A 13,422-nucleotide genomic window follows, 5' to 3' on the forward strand; every position below is an offset into this window, starting at 1 on the left:
ACTCTCATCAAGGGGTGGGATGGGATCCCAGAAGGGGAGCTCGGACTGGTTTACAATAACGCATCTTGTTTACGGTGATGGCAACTCTCTCCGAGTCCTCCAGAAACACACATCCACATCGGCTCCCTGGGCAGACGAGCCCCCATCAGAGAGACGGGCACACTGGCGGAGTCTCTTCTCTGGGCTTTGATGCCAGGACCCCTCGAGAGAAAGTGACGCCACCGTCTCCTCCACTCTCTGACCCTATAACCCTCCTATAACCCTTAGGGATGGAACAACAAGATAAGAGAGAAAAGGGTCAACCCAGAGTCAGACCGCTGGAAGAAGGCCACCACCGCCATCATCACCAATAATAACAATTACTAACATTTATGGAGCACCGACTACGTGCCAGGCACGGTCGGTTCAAGGCACTTTACACAAACTAACTCATCTGATCCTCACAACCACATCAGGAAGCAGGTACCAGTATTCTCCCACTTCCCAGCTGAGGAAACGGAGGCTCAGAGAGGTCCAGTCACTTGCCAAGGCCACACAGCTAGTAAACATCCTGAGTTGAGCCTCAGGCTCCAGAGTCACATGTTCTGCCTCACTCTATAGACCTCTCAGTGAAGACACCTCTGTTTCTAGTTCTAGCAAATCCTCTCCAGGCCCCGTCTAAAACCGTCCCCACTCTGTCCCTCCTAAGTCAGTCAGTTCGGCTTAGCAGCACCCTGCAGGCACAGCAAGGATCAGCAGGGAGGGGAAGGGAACAGGCGCGCCCTCAAGGAGTTTGTAATCCAGCCGGAAGACAGGTGAGCACACGGGAAGCTTGCCAGGGCCTGGAAAACTGAGGGGTCCCATATCTCTGCTGGAGAAGGCCTAGGAAGGTTCTGGGGGACCTGGACCCGGGACTGGACCCCCCACGGTGGCAGAGGGCTAGGATTCCACTCAGTCACTCCTGTAACCCCTCACGCCCCATCAGCTCCCTGGAACCCCGCCCTTCTGGGCCAGTCCCTCCTGCCTCCCGAGACACCCAGGCCTGAGCTACAGGCTTCCAGCCCTAAAAAGGCAGGGATGACAGAGCCCAGACTAGCCCTGGGGAGGCAGCGCCAGGGACCGGCTCCTGCCCCGCTACCACCCCTACTCCACCAAGCTCCAACTCCAAGCCCAGCCGCCCTTCCCGAGGGAAACGAAGGAGCGGACAGGTAGGAAGACGGCCCAGGCCACCAACCTGGGCAGAGGCAGGCAGGGACCCAGGCGCACCTGCTGCGGCTCCGTCCTTGGGTGGGAAAGTGCTTCAGGCAATTGGAGAGAAGGAAGGAGAGAGGGCAGGGTGTGACCGTGCATAATGGAAGGGGCACTGGGGAGCCAGGCCTGGCCCACAGGGCTGCCAGCCCTGTTCCAGCTCGCTGGTGCCCACTGCTCTGCACGCCTAACAGCTTTGAAGTTGCGAGCCAGGGCCGTGGGGGACAGCACTGGGGACAAAAGTCCCTCCAGTCTCCCAAAACCACTCTCTCCCTCCCCCAGCACCACACCCATTTCTGACCTGCTTTTCCAGGCTCTGGTCACTGGGAGGGCTTTGCTCTGCCCCTCTCCAATACACATCCCACACCAGGCCTCAGTTTCCCCTTCTGGAGTGAAAGAGACTCGCGGCCCCAGAAATAAGCTAAGGAGCCAGAAGCGCCTGCACCTCAAGCCCTTGCCGGGACCCCAGCTCCGTCCCAACTTCTCCGGGCTCCGGGGCCTCAGCATGTCACCTTCCTGCCCCTCTCGCCCAGTCTCTGCCAGGCCGGAAGAAAGAGCATCCTAATCATGCAGCTAGTCCAGGGCCCTAGATAAGGGACCGAAGTTAGACATCAGAAAGGACTTCACCCTCAGATGGAGCCAGGACTGCGCGAGGGGCTGCCCCGATGGGAGGCAGGGGCTGACTCGGGGTGACCTCAGACCCTACTCTTTCACCCTCCCCACTGAGGGAAAAGGGGTCACAGGGCATCCACCCATAGGGAGAGCAGGGCTGGGGCAGGAGGCCCAGCGTGGCTCCTGAGCCCACCCCAGAAGCCCACCTTGACCAGCACCACGGGAAGCCCCAGCCTCCCAGGGTTTGGGGTGCAGAAACCTTTGCCCCCACCCCCACCCCCACCCCGCCTCACCTGGCCTCTCGCTGCCCTGAAGGCCACCCCACCTGGAGAACAGGTCTGGAGAGGCGGTGGGGGAGGGGGTGACCTGCTCCTCCCACACTCCTCCTGAAGGGCCCTCAAGACCAACGCCCTCCCTTCTCGTACCCCCCCCCCCCCCGCCACCCACTAGTTACACAACCCACTTCTAGCTGCCCTGACGACTTTATGTTACTTTCCATTTGGAAACTGAGGCTCAGAGGAAAGCGCCCCTGGGCTTCTCTGCATCTCAGTCTTGGCACTGCTCCTCTGTCACCAACTCCAGGCCGGTTGGGGAGGCCCCTTTGGGGGCCAAACTGGGCAGGGGCTTGAAGTGCCCAGCCTCAACGCGTCCCCCTCCTCGCCCACTGACCCCAAAGCAGCCCCTCAGCCAGGAAACGGGCTCTGACTGCAGCGGCCCAGGGGCGAGGTCTGCGGTGCTTCTGTCCCCACACCACGCCACGCAGCCCACGTCTGCTCCAGCCCTTGTGGGGTTAATGGTAGGGCCAGGCAGGGAGTGGACAAGAGGAATCGGAAGAAACTCCGAATTTTTGCAGGAAGCAGCTGGGCAGACCCGGTGGGCGGTTGAGCAATGGGTGCGAGGGCAGAGAGTCAGGCTGTCGCTCTCCAAACACTGGCGGGGAGGTCCTCTCCGTGCCCACGCCCCAGGCCAGAGGCCAGCGCCTTCCTGCTCCCCCATCCCGGGTGTCAGAGAATTCCCGGACTCCAAGAATCCCAGGACCTCAGCATCCCAAGAGACCTTCAAGGTCATCCCTTGTAACCACATCCCAGCTCAGGAATCCTCTTAAGCTGTTGTCCAGCCTCTGTCTGAACTCCCCCCCCAGGACGGGAAGCTCACTCCTTACAAGGCAGCCCATACTCCTGCTCACTGCCCGGCTTGTTAGGAAGCCCTTCGTTACCCGGAGCCGAGCTCCCTCCACCACCGAGAACCCATTCTGTCCACCTGCTCCTGCCCCTGCGTCGGGAGAAACAGGGCACTGAGAGTCCCCAGACTCCAAGGCCTCGGCCGCAGTCCACGAGCAAAGAAAAGAGGGTCACCCAACGGTGACCTCATCTCTGAACCCATCTGTACCCACCCCAGGCCCCTGCACCTGGCCACCAGCTCCCTGTTTATAACTCCGGACACCGCAGCCCCCATGGGAGATTCTGAACTGGGGCTCTGAGGGAAGTGAAGTATGAAGTATGGGATGAGGGACCAGGAAGTGGAGCCAGAAGGGTTCAAGGCCAGGGATGTGGAAGCAGAAGCTCCCAGGTTGCCTCCTCCGCCACTCAAGAATTCTCGCCTCTGGATCAAAGTCCTGGCTCCCAGCTCTGGCGGTCCTGTGACACTGGCTGAGACCCCCCCCACCCCCACCCCAGGCCACAGCCCACTGTCTCCAGCTCCCTGCCCTCTGTAGGCAGCAGAGTGGAGGCCGACCCTGAGCTGGGGTCCCAGCACTGATGCCATGTAGAGCTCTCCCACCCAGCCCCCCATCCAGAGCCAGGTCCAGGTCCTCCCTCCCACACGCCTGGGCCAGGGGGTCGGGGCAGAGGGTGCCTCAGCTGTAGCCAACTTTGAGGTCCTGTGGGAAGCGAGGGTGGGGAGACAGGAGCAGCCGCCAGCTGGCAGGGGCAGGAGAGACTTAAGGCCAAGTCTGAGCCACAATGGTCCCCACCCCACCCAGGCAGCTTCAGGAAGGGGCCCGGCAGAGACTCTAGGAAAGAGAGAGCTCCCCACACACCCTCCTGACGCCCTTGGCTTGGCTCTGGCACCTGGAAGGGGCGCTGGAGCTTCTAGAAGAGAAGTCCTGTCCCCAAAGACTCTGGGACCTGTTTTCCAGTTCCCCCTCCTGACCTCACCCCACAACGGCCGGTCCCGTCCTCCCCTGCGCAGCAGCCCCCCATCCCCTGACCCCTCCCACCCCCGCAGGACATCCAGCTTGGGAGCACACCAGGCTCCTCTCTGTCACCCCCTCCCAGTTCCTCTTCTAGGACAAGGGCCAGCCTAGAAACATCTGGGCAGGCAGTCCTGGCCCTGGTCCTGAAATGGGGGCTGGGGGACAGCCACCGAGGTTGGCTCTCCAGCTTGGGAAGGGGAGGCAGGCAGGGCACCAGAGGGTCAGAGGAGGAGACGAGGGGTGGGGAGAGAGGAAGGAGAGGGGGGTGGAAGGCAGCTGCGTGTGTCTGTTCATTAACCACCTGGATTAGCCATTCCTGCCCAGAGGGGTGAGGAGAGAGCAGGAGCTGCCGGCTGCGGGAGGGCGGCATGGCACTCATGCCAGGCTCTGCCCATGGGCAAAGGAGCTGGACCCAAGCGGAACAAGGGGCACAGTGCCTTTAACTCCAACCTCTCCAGGCCTGCCAGACCCTCCCGCAGCCCGGCCCTCTGGGAGATGAGCGGTGGGAGGAGCAGAGCCCCAGGGAGAAGGGTGCCCAGGAGCAGCTCCAGCGGGTGACAGGGAAAGAAACGAAGAGGAATAAATGCCGCACCCCTCTCGTGGTCCTCGCAGGAGAGAGCCGTGCAGACAAAATGCCCCAACCTCTCCCCTCTGGGTCAGTGTGTCCCTCCCCACTCGCCCCTGCCAGCCTCAGTCTCAAGCAGCCACTGACACCAGCAACTGCTCCAACAAACAAAACTCCTTCTGACGGGTCTCTCTCAGAGCAGGGACACCACACTTCAGACATCCCTGCCAGAACCCCGCACACGTCTGAAGGCAGGGGAGGGACTGACAGGGCGGCCTCCGGGGGTAGCCTAGCCACAGACAGGTGACAAGGGAGGCTGACCTCCCCCTCCCAATTTACACCCTCATCAGTGGTCCTGGCAGCATCAGTGCCCACGGTCCAGCAGCCCTAGTAGGCTCTAGGCCCCCTACAGAGCCCCCTCAACACACTCACCTTTCTGGCAGAGGAGCTACTGGGCGGGCTGGGCGTCTGGGCTCCAGGACAGGGGCAGTGGGCAGTGACGGGGCCGCGGCGGTGGCTGGCAAGAAGCTAGTGTCAGAGAGGAGGGCGCAAGTGAGCCTTGTGTCCAGGCAGGGAGCGGGTGCAGGGAGCGGCACTGGTCCCAGGGCCACCGCTGGGAGCGACTGAGCGAGGGCGCAGTTCGCCAGGCTCCCTCCCCCCGGCGGGCGGTGTGCACCGCCTCCTTCCCGGAGGGCCACCGCCTCCTTTAACCCCTGAAGCCTCGGCCCCCGCGGCACTCATGCCCTCATGCCCGCCTGGCTCCCTGCTGGGCCAGGCTGGCAGGGCACCTAGCCCAGCCCGGGGCTGCACGCCAAGAGGAGTGGCCTCTCCCCTCCTTAGCCACTGGCCTCCCTGAGGACCCACAGCTAGAGGCCTGAGGGCCTGGAAGGCCTGTGGGGAAAAGGGGCAGGACCCCATGGAAGGGACACAGCTGCAGAGAAATGGCCCAAGGGCTGCTGGGTTGGAAAGGACATCCGGTGAGACAATAATAATAATAATAATAGCAACTCCCGACTTTTGCAGAGCACTCTGCTTTATACTGTTTCCAACTCATTTTGTGACTGGAGCCCTAGAATCTCACTTTCGACCCTGTTTTTTCCTTATCTATCAAATGTGGGGTGACAACGCCTGCTCATCTCTCTGGGCTGAGTCGGGACATGTGTGACCATATATTCCAAAGTGACTTGAACTGAGCCCTGCTTATGAAATGCCTGCCTCCACTCTCTTTGACACGCATCAGAAAACAAGACGGATTGATGGATGGACAGATGGACAGAAATGGGATACAGCAAATAGGACAGTGCTCACGGTAGAGCCCAGGGAGTTTGCCATCGGTCCCTTCGACTTTTCTACATGTACTGAATTTCTTATAATTAAAAATATTGCGGAAACGTGATTTGGAAAGTTCAGAGTACCATACACGTGGTGAAAGTGAAGACACAGACAGGATTATTTCGAGGGAAAGGGAAAGGTCACGTGCTGCACACTCATTGTATAGCAGGCACTTAAAGAAGTCTCTCACTTAATCTTGGAGTCACCCTTGTTATTTTAGCTGAAGAAAGTGACCCTGGAGGAGTCAGGAGACTTGTCTAAGACCACCAGGGTGCAGAGCGGGACTCGGACCAGACGGGCTGGCTCCAGAGGCCAGCTCGCAACCACGCGGCCCTCCAGAGATAGCAAGGCCCTTCCCCATCCGGGCAGCCTTCCTGCAAAGTCCTGGGTCTCTCTGAGCCTCAGTTTGCCCTGCTGTACCATGAGTTTGGATCCAAAGGTCTTCAAGATCTTTTTCAGTTCTAACACTCACTAATTTGATTAATTCAGCACAACCCTTCCCCAAGCGTCAATTTTCCAAAGAGGTAAAATGACAGGGAGGCCCAGGAGAGACAAATGGCCTCAGGAAAGATTTGGGGGCGTCTGGGCCAGCGTCACAGGAGGTGGTCAGCACCTTGGAGGACTGGTCCCCCCCACTGTCAGTGACAACCCTTGACGATGAGGGGAAGGGCACCTTCGCAGGACCCTACCTGGGGAGGGCAGAGACAGAAGCGTGACTGTACCCACCCCCCCACCCCTCCCACACCCCTCCCCCCACACCCACCCCCCACAGTCCCCGCCTCCAGAGCAAGATGACCTCAGCCCTTCCCAGGTGGGAAGAGTCTGATTCCCAGAGTCACAAACTCCAGCAGCTCAGAACCTGCCAGCCGTGCCAGTGGCCTCAGTCTGCGAGCTTGGGGCTGCGGACCAGACCCGGGAAGGACGTGGCCCCAGGGACCGAGGGAGACTGAAGGACTGCTCAGGGAGGCCCGGCCCAGCCCTCACTGGCCCCAACTCTAGGGCAAAGGCAACTCCAAGCAGCTTTGGCCCGCCTGCGCCCCTGCCCCTGCAGACTGAGGGCCACTCAGGGACTTGGATCCGCCCTGGTCAGCGGAGGGAAGCGAGAGGATTCCAGCTCAGCAATCTCGGCTCCTCCAGAGGCGGAGGGAGGTGTCCGCTGTAAATGTGGAACCTCTCTTCCCCCTCCGGGGTCACAGAACAGCAGAAATGCCATCCTCCCCATCTCCTCCTTCCAATCCCCACCACCGTCATCCCGATTGACATCAAATGGTCCCTACCTCCCCACTGCCTGCCACATCCAGTCTCTGCTCTGCAGCGGGACACTGGAGGTCTGAGCTTCCCAAAGCATCAGTCAGGGCTCAGTTCAAAGGCCGCCCCTCCGTGGTCCTTCTCCAACAGCAGCATTTGGTGAGCACTGTCCCCTCCTCTGGACGCCAAAGCCTCTGGCTCATGTACTAAAGCAGTGTCACACACCTGCTGGGTGCATTTCTGCATCTCCCATGAGTTGAACAGAACCGCACGCATCCTTTTACCTCCCCTTTCCTTGTTCAGCGCCTAGCACAAGGCCAACAGTGGAAATTCTCAACAAATGTGGAATGAATACGTGAATGATGGAGTGATGGATGGAGAGATGGACGGATGGATGAATCATTGGTTAAAAATTGAATAAAGGGCACTTTTAAATGCTAATTCTGCACAAGGCTGTACCAAGACAATTGTATGCAGACTTTCATCTTTGAAGCTATGTAATCGCAAACAGAAAAACTGACCATGCTCAGACATGGAGACCATCAGGCTGATGAGTACGTCCCGGGTGCATCCCACCCAGCCCAGGACAGCGCAGACCCAGGGGGCTCTGGGAGCCTGTCCTCCAGCTGCTGTCAAGGAGCCTTTGGAGGTGACGTGGTCCACGCCCCACCCCAACGTCACCCTCTCTTCCCCAGCCTCCCTGCTCGGCACCTGGGCACAAAACCATGAGTTCAGCAAGTCTCTAGAAACCACACAGACAGGAAGTCAAGAGCTAGAGGATTTCAAAGAAGAAGAGCAGCCTTCTCCTTTATTTCAAAGAGCTGTCCCACAGCCATCATCCACCCCCGGCTTTCCCCAGGGTCATCCCGTCATCACACACACACTCACACACACTCACTCACACACACACTGAGAACTGCTTTCCACAGAGGCCTGCTCAGCCCCTTTTCTCGCCCCTCCCAGCCAATGGAGACTCAGGATTCCCAGGGTTTCCCCTTCCCACCCCCCACCCTACCCCCTCCTGAGCAGCCCCTGCCCTTCTCTCTCCTCCCCTCCCTCCATCCCCAAGTGCAGGACTGCACATCTGGTTCCAGTTGTGGTTGGTCCGTTCAGGGGTAGGCCTGGGGGGGTTCTCATAAAACTGAATAATACCAGTGTTGGAGCCCGGGGGAGCTGGGGGAAGGGAGGGCGGGAGGCCGAAGGGGGCGGGAGGGAGAGGAGCCGGCAGCAGGGAGGCAAGGAGGGACCCAGAGCGAGAAAGGAGCAGGGCGTGCCTGGCATCCAGGGAGCCTTCAATGGATGCTTGTTAACAGAAGACAGAAGCTGGAGAAACAGGGCAGGAAAGCCAGGAGGAGAGAGAGTGAGACAAAGACGGGGTCAGAATGGACCAGGAGGAGGCAAGAGCTGGAGCTGGGGGTGGTGGGGCAGCCACAGAGAGGCCATTGAGAAGAGAGGGGCATGAACTGTGTGCCTGTGGGGCCAGGTGCTGACTTAGGCACTTCCATTGGGAGAGGAGGGGATGTGACCGAGAGGCGGACAGAGGGACACAGAGACAGAGGAGAAAAGGCGAAGAGAAAGTCCAGAGAAAGATGGGTCAAGAGCACAGCATCGGGATTTCCCCGCCTCTCAGCCCCCCCAGGTGGAGGTAGGGGTCAGCCAGAGCTGCTCTCATTTCTCCCCTCTTTTCATTTTAACCAATATTTAAGCCAACCTTTCCCAGGTGTTTTTCCATGCAGGCCGCCTTTAAGACCCAGTCTTGGACATGGACTCAGAGCAGTTAAGTGATGTACCCCAAATCACAGAGCAGCTGATGAAAGAGACAGAATTTGAGTCCAGGTCTTCCACTCCAGGCCGTGTCACCAGATGACACAACTGGGGATTCCAGGTCCCAGCGCTCCCTCCGGAGGTCATCATGTCACATGCCCTTACTCTTGTGGGGCCAGACTCCCGGGTTCTTAAGCCACTAAGGGAAAGCTCCTCTGAGCTGGGCTAAGAGGAGACCACAAACATCCAGCAGGCAGGGATCTTCCTAGGATGGGGAAACGGGGTGGTGGGGGTTGTGGGGGGGTTGCTGAAGCTATCCCCTCTAGCACCACTGGCCCCACTCTCTTCCTCCCTCTCCACCACAGGGAAGGCAGGGCCACACACCCAGGTGCCAAGAGGAGAGGTCCTGGGCCTCAGAATCCTGCTGAGCCCATCACTCAGCTGGCCGGGAGCCAGGCCCTGGGGGGTCACCCTGGGCATGTGCTCAATGTCTGTGCATTTAGGCTGCAGCCTCCCCCTTCTGACCACACTCCTCCCACCCCCCACAGCTAGAGATGAGAATGGGCTATCCCCCAGGATGCTTTCATCTCAGGGTCATCCCATGGAACCCCCCTCACCAGGGCTCCCCCCAGAGCTGATCCAGAAGCCACACCCCACCCGGCTGCCCCAGAGCCCCTCTCCCTCCCTTCTTTCCTGACACTGGGCTCCACAACCCAGGTCTCGGGCAGCTTCCTTTTCTATTTGTCATCCTTAACACCCAGGCCAGACTTGGGGGGGGCACCCCCTCTCACCGCTGGTCCCCTATTTGCATCTCATTTGCATGCATTCCCATCATCTCTCCAAGTGCGGAGATGGACCCAGCCTCCTGGGGCCCTTTGCCACACACTCCCCCAGGGAGGAGACTGAGCCTTCCACATTCCAGCTTCCTACTCTCAGATCTGCACCAGACTCGGAGAGCAGAGGGTCAGAAGGGCAGGGAGGCATGGGGAAAACAGCCTGCCAACAGCTTGTCCCCAAGACACACGCTGGCAGCCCCTCGCTCCTCTGAGCCTGCCTCAGTTTCCAGGCACTTGGATCTGACACCAAGAGCCTCAGATTGGGGGTCAGGGCCTCGGGTTCCAGCCCTGCTCAGCCACCGATGCCTTGGTGGCCAGAGCTCACTCTCGGTCCCTCCTGGCTTCCACCTCCTGATCCGACAACCTCTAACGTCCCCTCGAAGACGTTTCTAGGCCGATGTGGGTCCTCGGTGGCAGGTCACCTTCGGCACCAGTTCACAGCACCCAAATGGCTGTCACCTGAGAAGCGCGATTTCAAGGCTGGATGGACCGGGATGTCATGGGCTCCGGGGCGGGATTCCACTCCAGCCTCCTCCCTCACGGAGCCACATCCCCACCCCAAGCCCATATTATAAGGCTCCCAGAGCCGCAGGGCAGGCGGGCGGGGAATCCCCCAGACCTATACTATCTGGATCTCAGGAAGGCGTTGGCAGCATCGCCATGAGCACCCGGAGACAAGATAGAAGCTGAGCGGATTCCCAGCCAGCAAGCCGGGGGGTGCTGATTAATAGATCAATGTCAACTTCCTGGCTTGCCAAAGGGCTCTGTCCTCTGCCCTGGCTTGCCCAACACACTTATCAGCAACTTAGGTGAAAACTTAGAACAGAGGCTTAGCAAGTACACAAAGCAAAAAAAGCAGAAGGAAGAGCTAAGACCCTGAACCAAATCGAAATGCAAAACTGACTTTATAAACAGACCAAAATTAGCAAGGGAACATTTCTCTTGGGGTAAAGTCCTCAACAAAGGTTCAAAAGTCATTTAAAAAAACTGAATTAGTAAAAGTTCATGTAGGGAAAGGTCTAAGATTTAGTGAAAACAGAAATTCAGCGTAGCTGACAGTAGGATACGGCTGCCCCCAAACGGCATATGTGCTTTTTGGTTGCACGAATACAGGTATAGAATCCAGACCAAAGGAGGCGAGAGTTATACTCTACTCCATGCTGCTCACACACTATCAGAAATGTCAAGTTCTCTTCCGTGTTCTATAAACCAAAGAGCATCCAGAGGAGGACAGCAGTAGACACTCAATAAATATTTGTTGAATAAAAGTGCAAGGACGGTTCAAGAAATTGGGCCCAATTTTTATTTCAAATGATAAACAAAAGACACAACAAGCATCACCGAATACCTGAAAATCTGTCCTGGGAGAGTGAGCCAGGCAAACCCCAATGACCACATGCACCTCCCTTGCCTCTCTGCCCCTTCCTCTGTGAACTCCTTGAAGCCTGGGACCACTTCCCACTCACCTCCGAATGTCCACAGGGCAGGAACAGCCAGGGGCTGGGCAGCCGCTGAGGACGGGCCAGCTCCCGACAAGGCCAGGCTGTAGGCGCTGATGAAGGGAGCGTGCTGGCTCCAGCAGGAGCTGATCTTCAGCCAAGCCAGCGGCCAGGCTGGAGGAGGCGACGAGCGGGCTGGGGGCTGGGCGTTTGGCTGGCGGAGGCTGGCCCGCGTGCTGGTCAACAGGCCTCCCTCCCCTCCAGACTCCCCTCTGGCCACTGTCAGTAGCCCTGGGGGACTGACCCCAGCCAGACACCCTTCCCGAAGTCTGGAGCTGCCCACAACCGAGGTCCCGCCATCCCTGGGTCCTCTCCCTCCTCTCTGTCACCCCCTGCACGGCCTCTCCCACCTCCTCGCTCTTTGGGCACCTACCCCCCTTCCCCCCACCCCTCCCCTCCCCACATCTCACCGTCCCTTCTCCCTAACATCCCACCTCATCCTCCAGTGTTCGTCTTCCAACTCTGTCTCCCTGCCCTGAGCCCCGTGGCAGTGGGCTGCCCAAAATGTCCCCTCGCCCTGCTCGTACACTCTCCCCGTAGTCTTTAGGTATAGAGCCTTTTAGGGTGGGCGAGACCTGGAGAATTCTCTCCTGAGGACTCAGGGTGCACCCCTCTAGACCACAATGATCACTTTGCTCCCTTGGAATGAGGTGCTGTCCCTCAGGGCAAGAGAATCAGAGAAACCTGTCCCCGCCCTACCGAGGCCCAGGCGTGCAGGGGAAACCGCCCCACTCACTGGCTGTGTGACCTCAGGCAAGTTACTTAACCACTCTAAGCACGGAGTGCCGAGTCTGGCACAGAGCAGCCCTCCATGCGCATATGCCCCCCCCATCCTCCTCCTTGAGAGACGCCATCGCCGTCCCCACCCCGGACGCCCCCACCCCAGAGTCACCATCCATCTCTCCTTCCGGTCTATCTCTTCCACCCTGTTTAAGAAATGCTCGAATTTTCAGACAGCTCTCCTGGGCCGGGTGCTGTTCTGAGAGCTGTGTGGGTGTCGACTTGCTTTAACCCTCCCTGCAACCTTAGGGGTCCTGCCCATCGTGAATCCCACTTCACAGACGAGGACGCTGAAGTTCAGAGACGTCGCCGCCGTCACCGTCCTCCCCTCCATCTGAAGCAGCAGCCTGAGCGGCAGCGGCCGCAGGGCCCGGCTAGCGGACATCCTGCACCATGCCGGGCTCTGCTGTGTGCTGTGCCGGGGACTCCAGCCAGCCTCCGCCTCAGAGCTCACTCCATGCCGCGGCTGCTCCCTCCACCCACTGGAACCTGCACCCCCCGGTACCGGTACCGCTTCGGAGAACAGATCCCTTCAAAGCTTTATTCAAGAATCTCACACACACTCAGGGGCTCACAGTCCCCCAGCGCAGCCGCTTCCAGGCTGGACACGTCCAGTCCTTTCTCAGTTTCTGGACCTTTCCACATTCCAGGTGCTCAGTGGTTTCTCTGGCCCTGATTTTTTTCCAGTGGCCCCTCATTCAGTCAGTCAGTCACTCACTCATTCATTCAACAAATGCTGTTTGCAAACACGAGCACAGCCTGATGGAATGCCTGCCCTCAAGGGACAGTGGCCTGGAGGAGACACTGCAGAAGAGCACACCGCACACAGAGTGGGGTGGGGGACAGGAAGGGACAGGACAGGACATGGAGGGAGGGATGGCTCGGATCCCAACAGCTCGTGTACACTTCAGATGGGCGGCCCCGGGATAAGCGTGAGCTCGTTCCCCGCTGCCCGCAGCCCCAGACAAGACGTCCCTCTAACCCAGCTCCGTACAGTGGGGGAGATCAGACGGGGAGGCGAGGCCACTTGCCCAAAGTCAACAATCCTAAGACAGCGCAGGGGCAGTGGCGCCAGGAGGAGCCACATTTGAACACTAGCCACTGCGCCATATTGCCTCTAAGAGCTTCAGAGAGGGTCCTGACGACCCAGCTCCCAAACTGATGACCCCCCATGCCAGCAGCAGCAGGACCACACCCGTGTCAGGCTTTCATCCAGGTCTCCCAGGGCAGCACCGGCTTCACCAAGACAACGGGCACCCGAACGCCTCCAGACCCCCTGCCGGTTCGCCCACTGGACGCCACCTTCAGACCTTTGACCTTCACTCGGTCAGCTTCGAGGCAGCTAGAGGGACTGTCCAAAGAGAT

The 13,422-nt window shown here is 59.2% G+C and overlaps 1 protein-coding gene and 1 long non-coding RNA gene across 30 annotated transcripts in view; one reads left to right on the forward strand and one right to left on the reverse strand.

The window, feature by feature from the left end:
* The window catches only part of TNS1 (tensin 1), a 206,661-nt gene that overhangs the window by 128,323 nt on the left and 64,916 nt on the right, over window positions 1-13,422 (reverse strand). For 7 of the 29 annotated variants that reach the window (XM_070270478.1, XM_070270479.1, XM_070270476.1 and 4 more), the window contains exon 1: window positions 5,031-5,411. The exons of 19 other annotated variants lie outside the window; for them this stretch is intronic. The gene's annotated coding sequence lies outside the window, so the exon portion shown is untranslated. Of the gene's footprint in view, window positions 1-5,030; window positions 5,467-11,244; window positions 11,319-13,422 lie in introns of those variants that run through there. 3 more of the 29 variants (XR_011439835.1, XM_070270481.1, XM_070270480.1) reach the window with 3 other exon arrangements.
* LOC138924733 (uncharacterized) lies at window positions 1,074-7,619 on the forward strand. Its single transcript, XR_011439837.1, has 2 exons — window positions 1,074-1,187; window positions 5,622-7,619. It is a non-coding gene; the product is annotated as an uncharacterized lncRNA (long non-coding RNA).

Source organism: Equus caballus, chromosome 6 (genome assembly GCF_041296265.1).
Source record: "Equus caballus isolate H_3958 breed thoroughbred chromosome 6, TB-T2T, whole genome shotgun sequence".
NCBI lineage: Eukaryota > Metazoa > Chordata > Mammalia > Perissodactyla > Equidae > Equus > Equus caballus.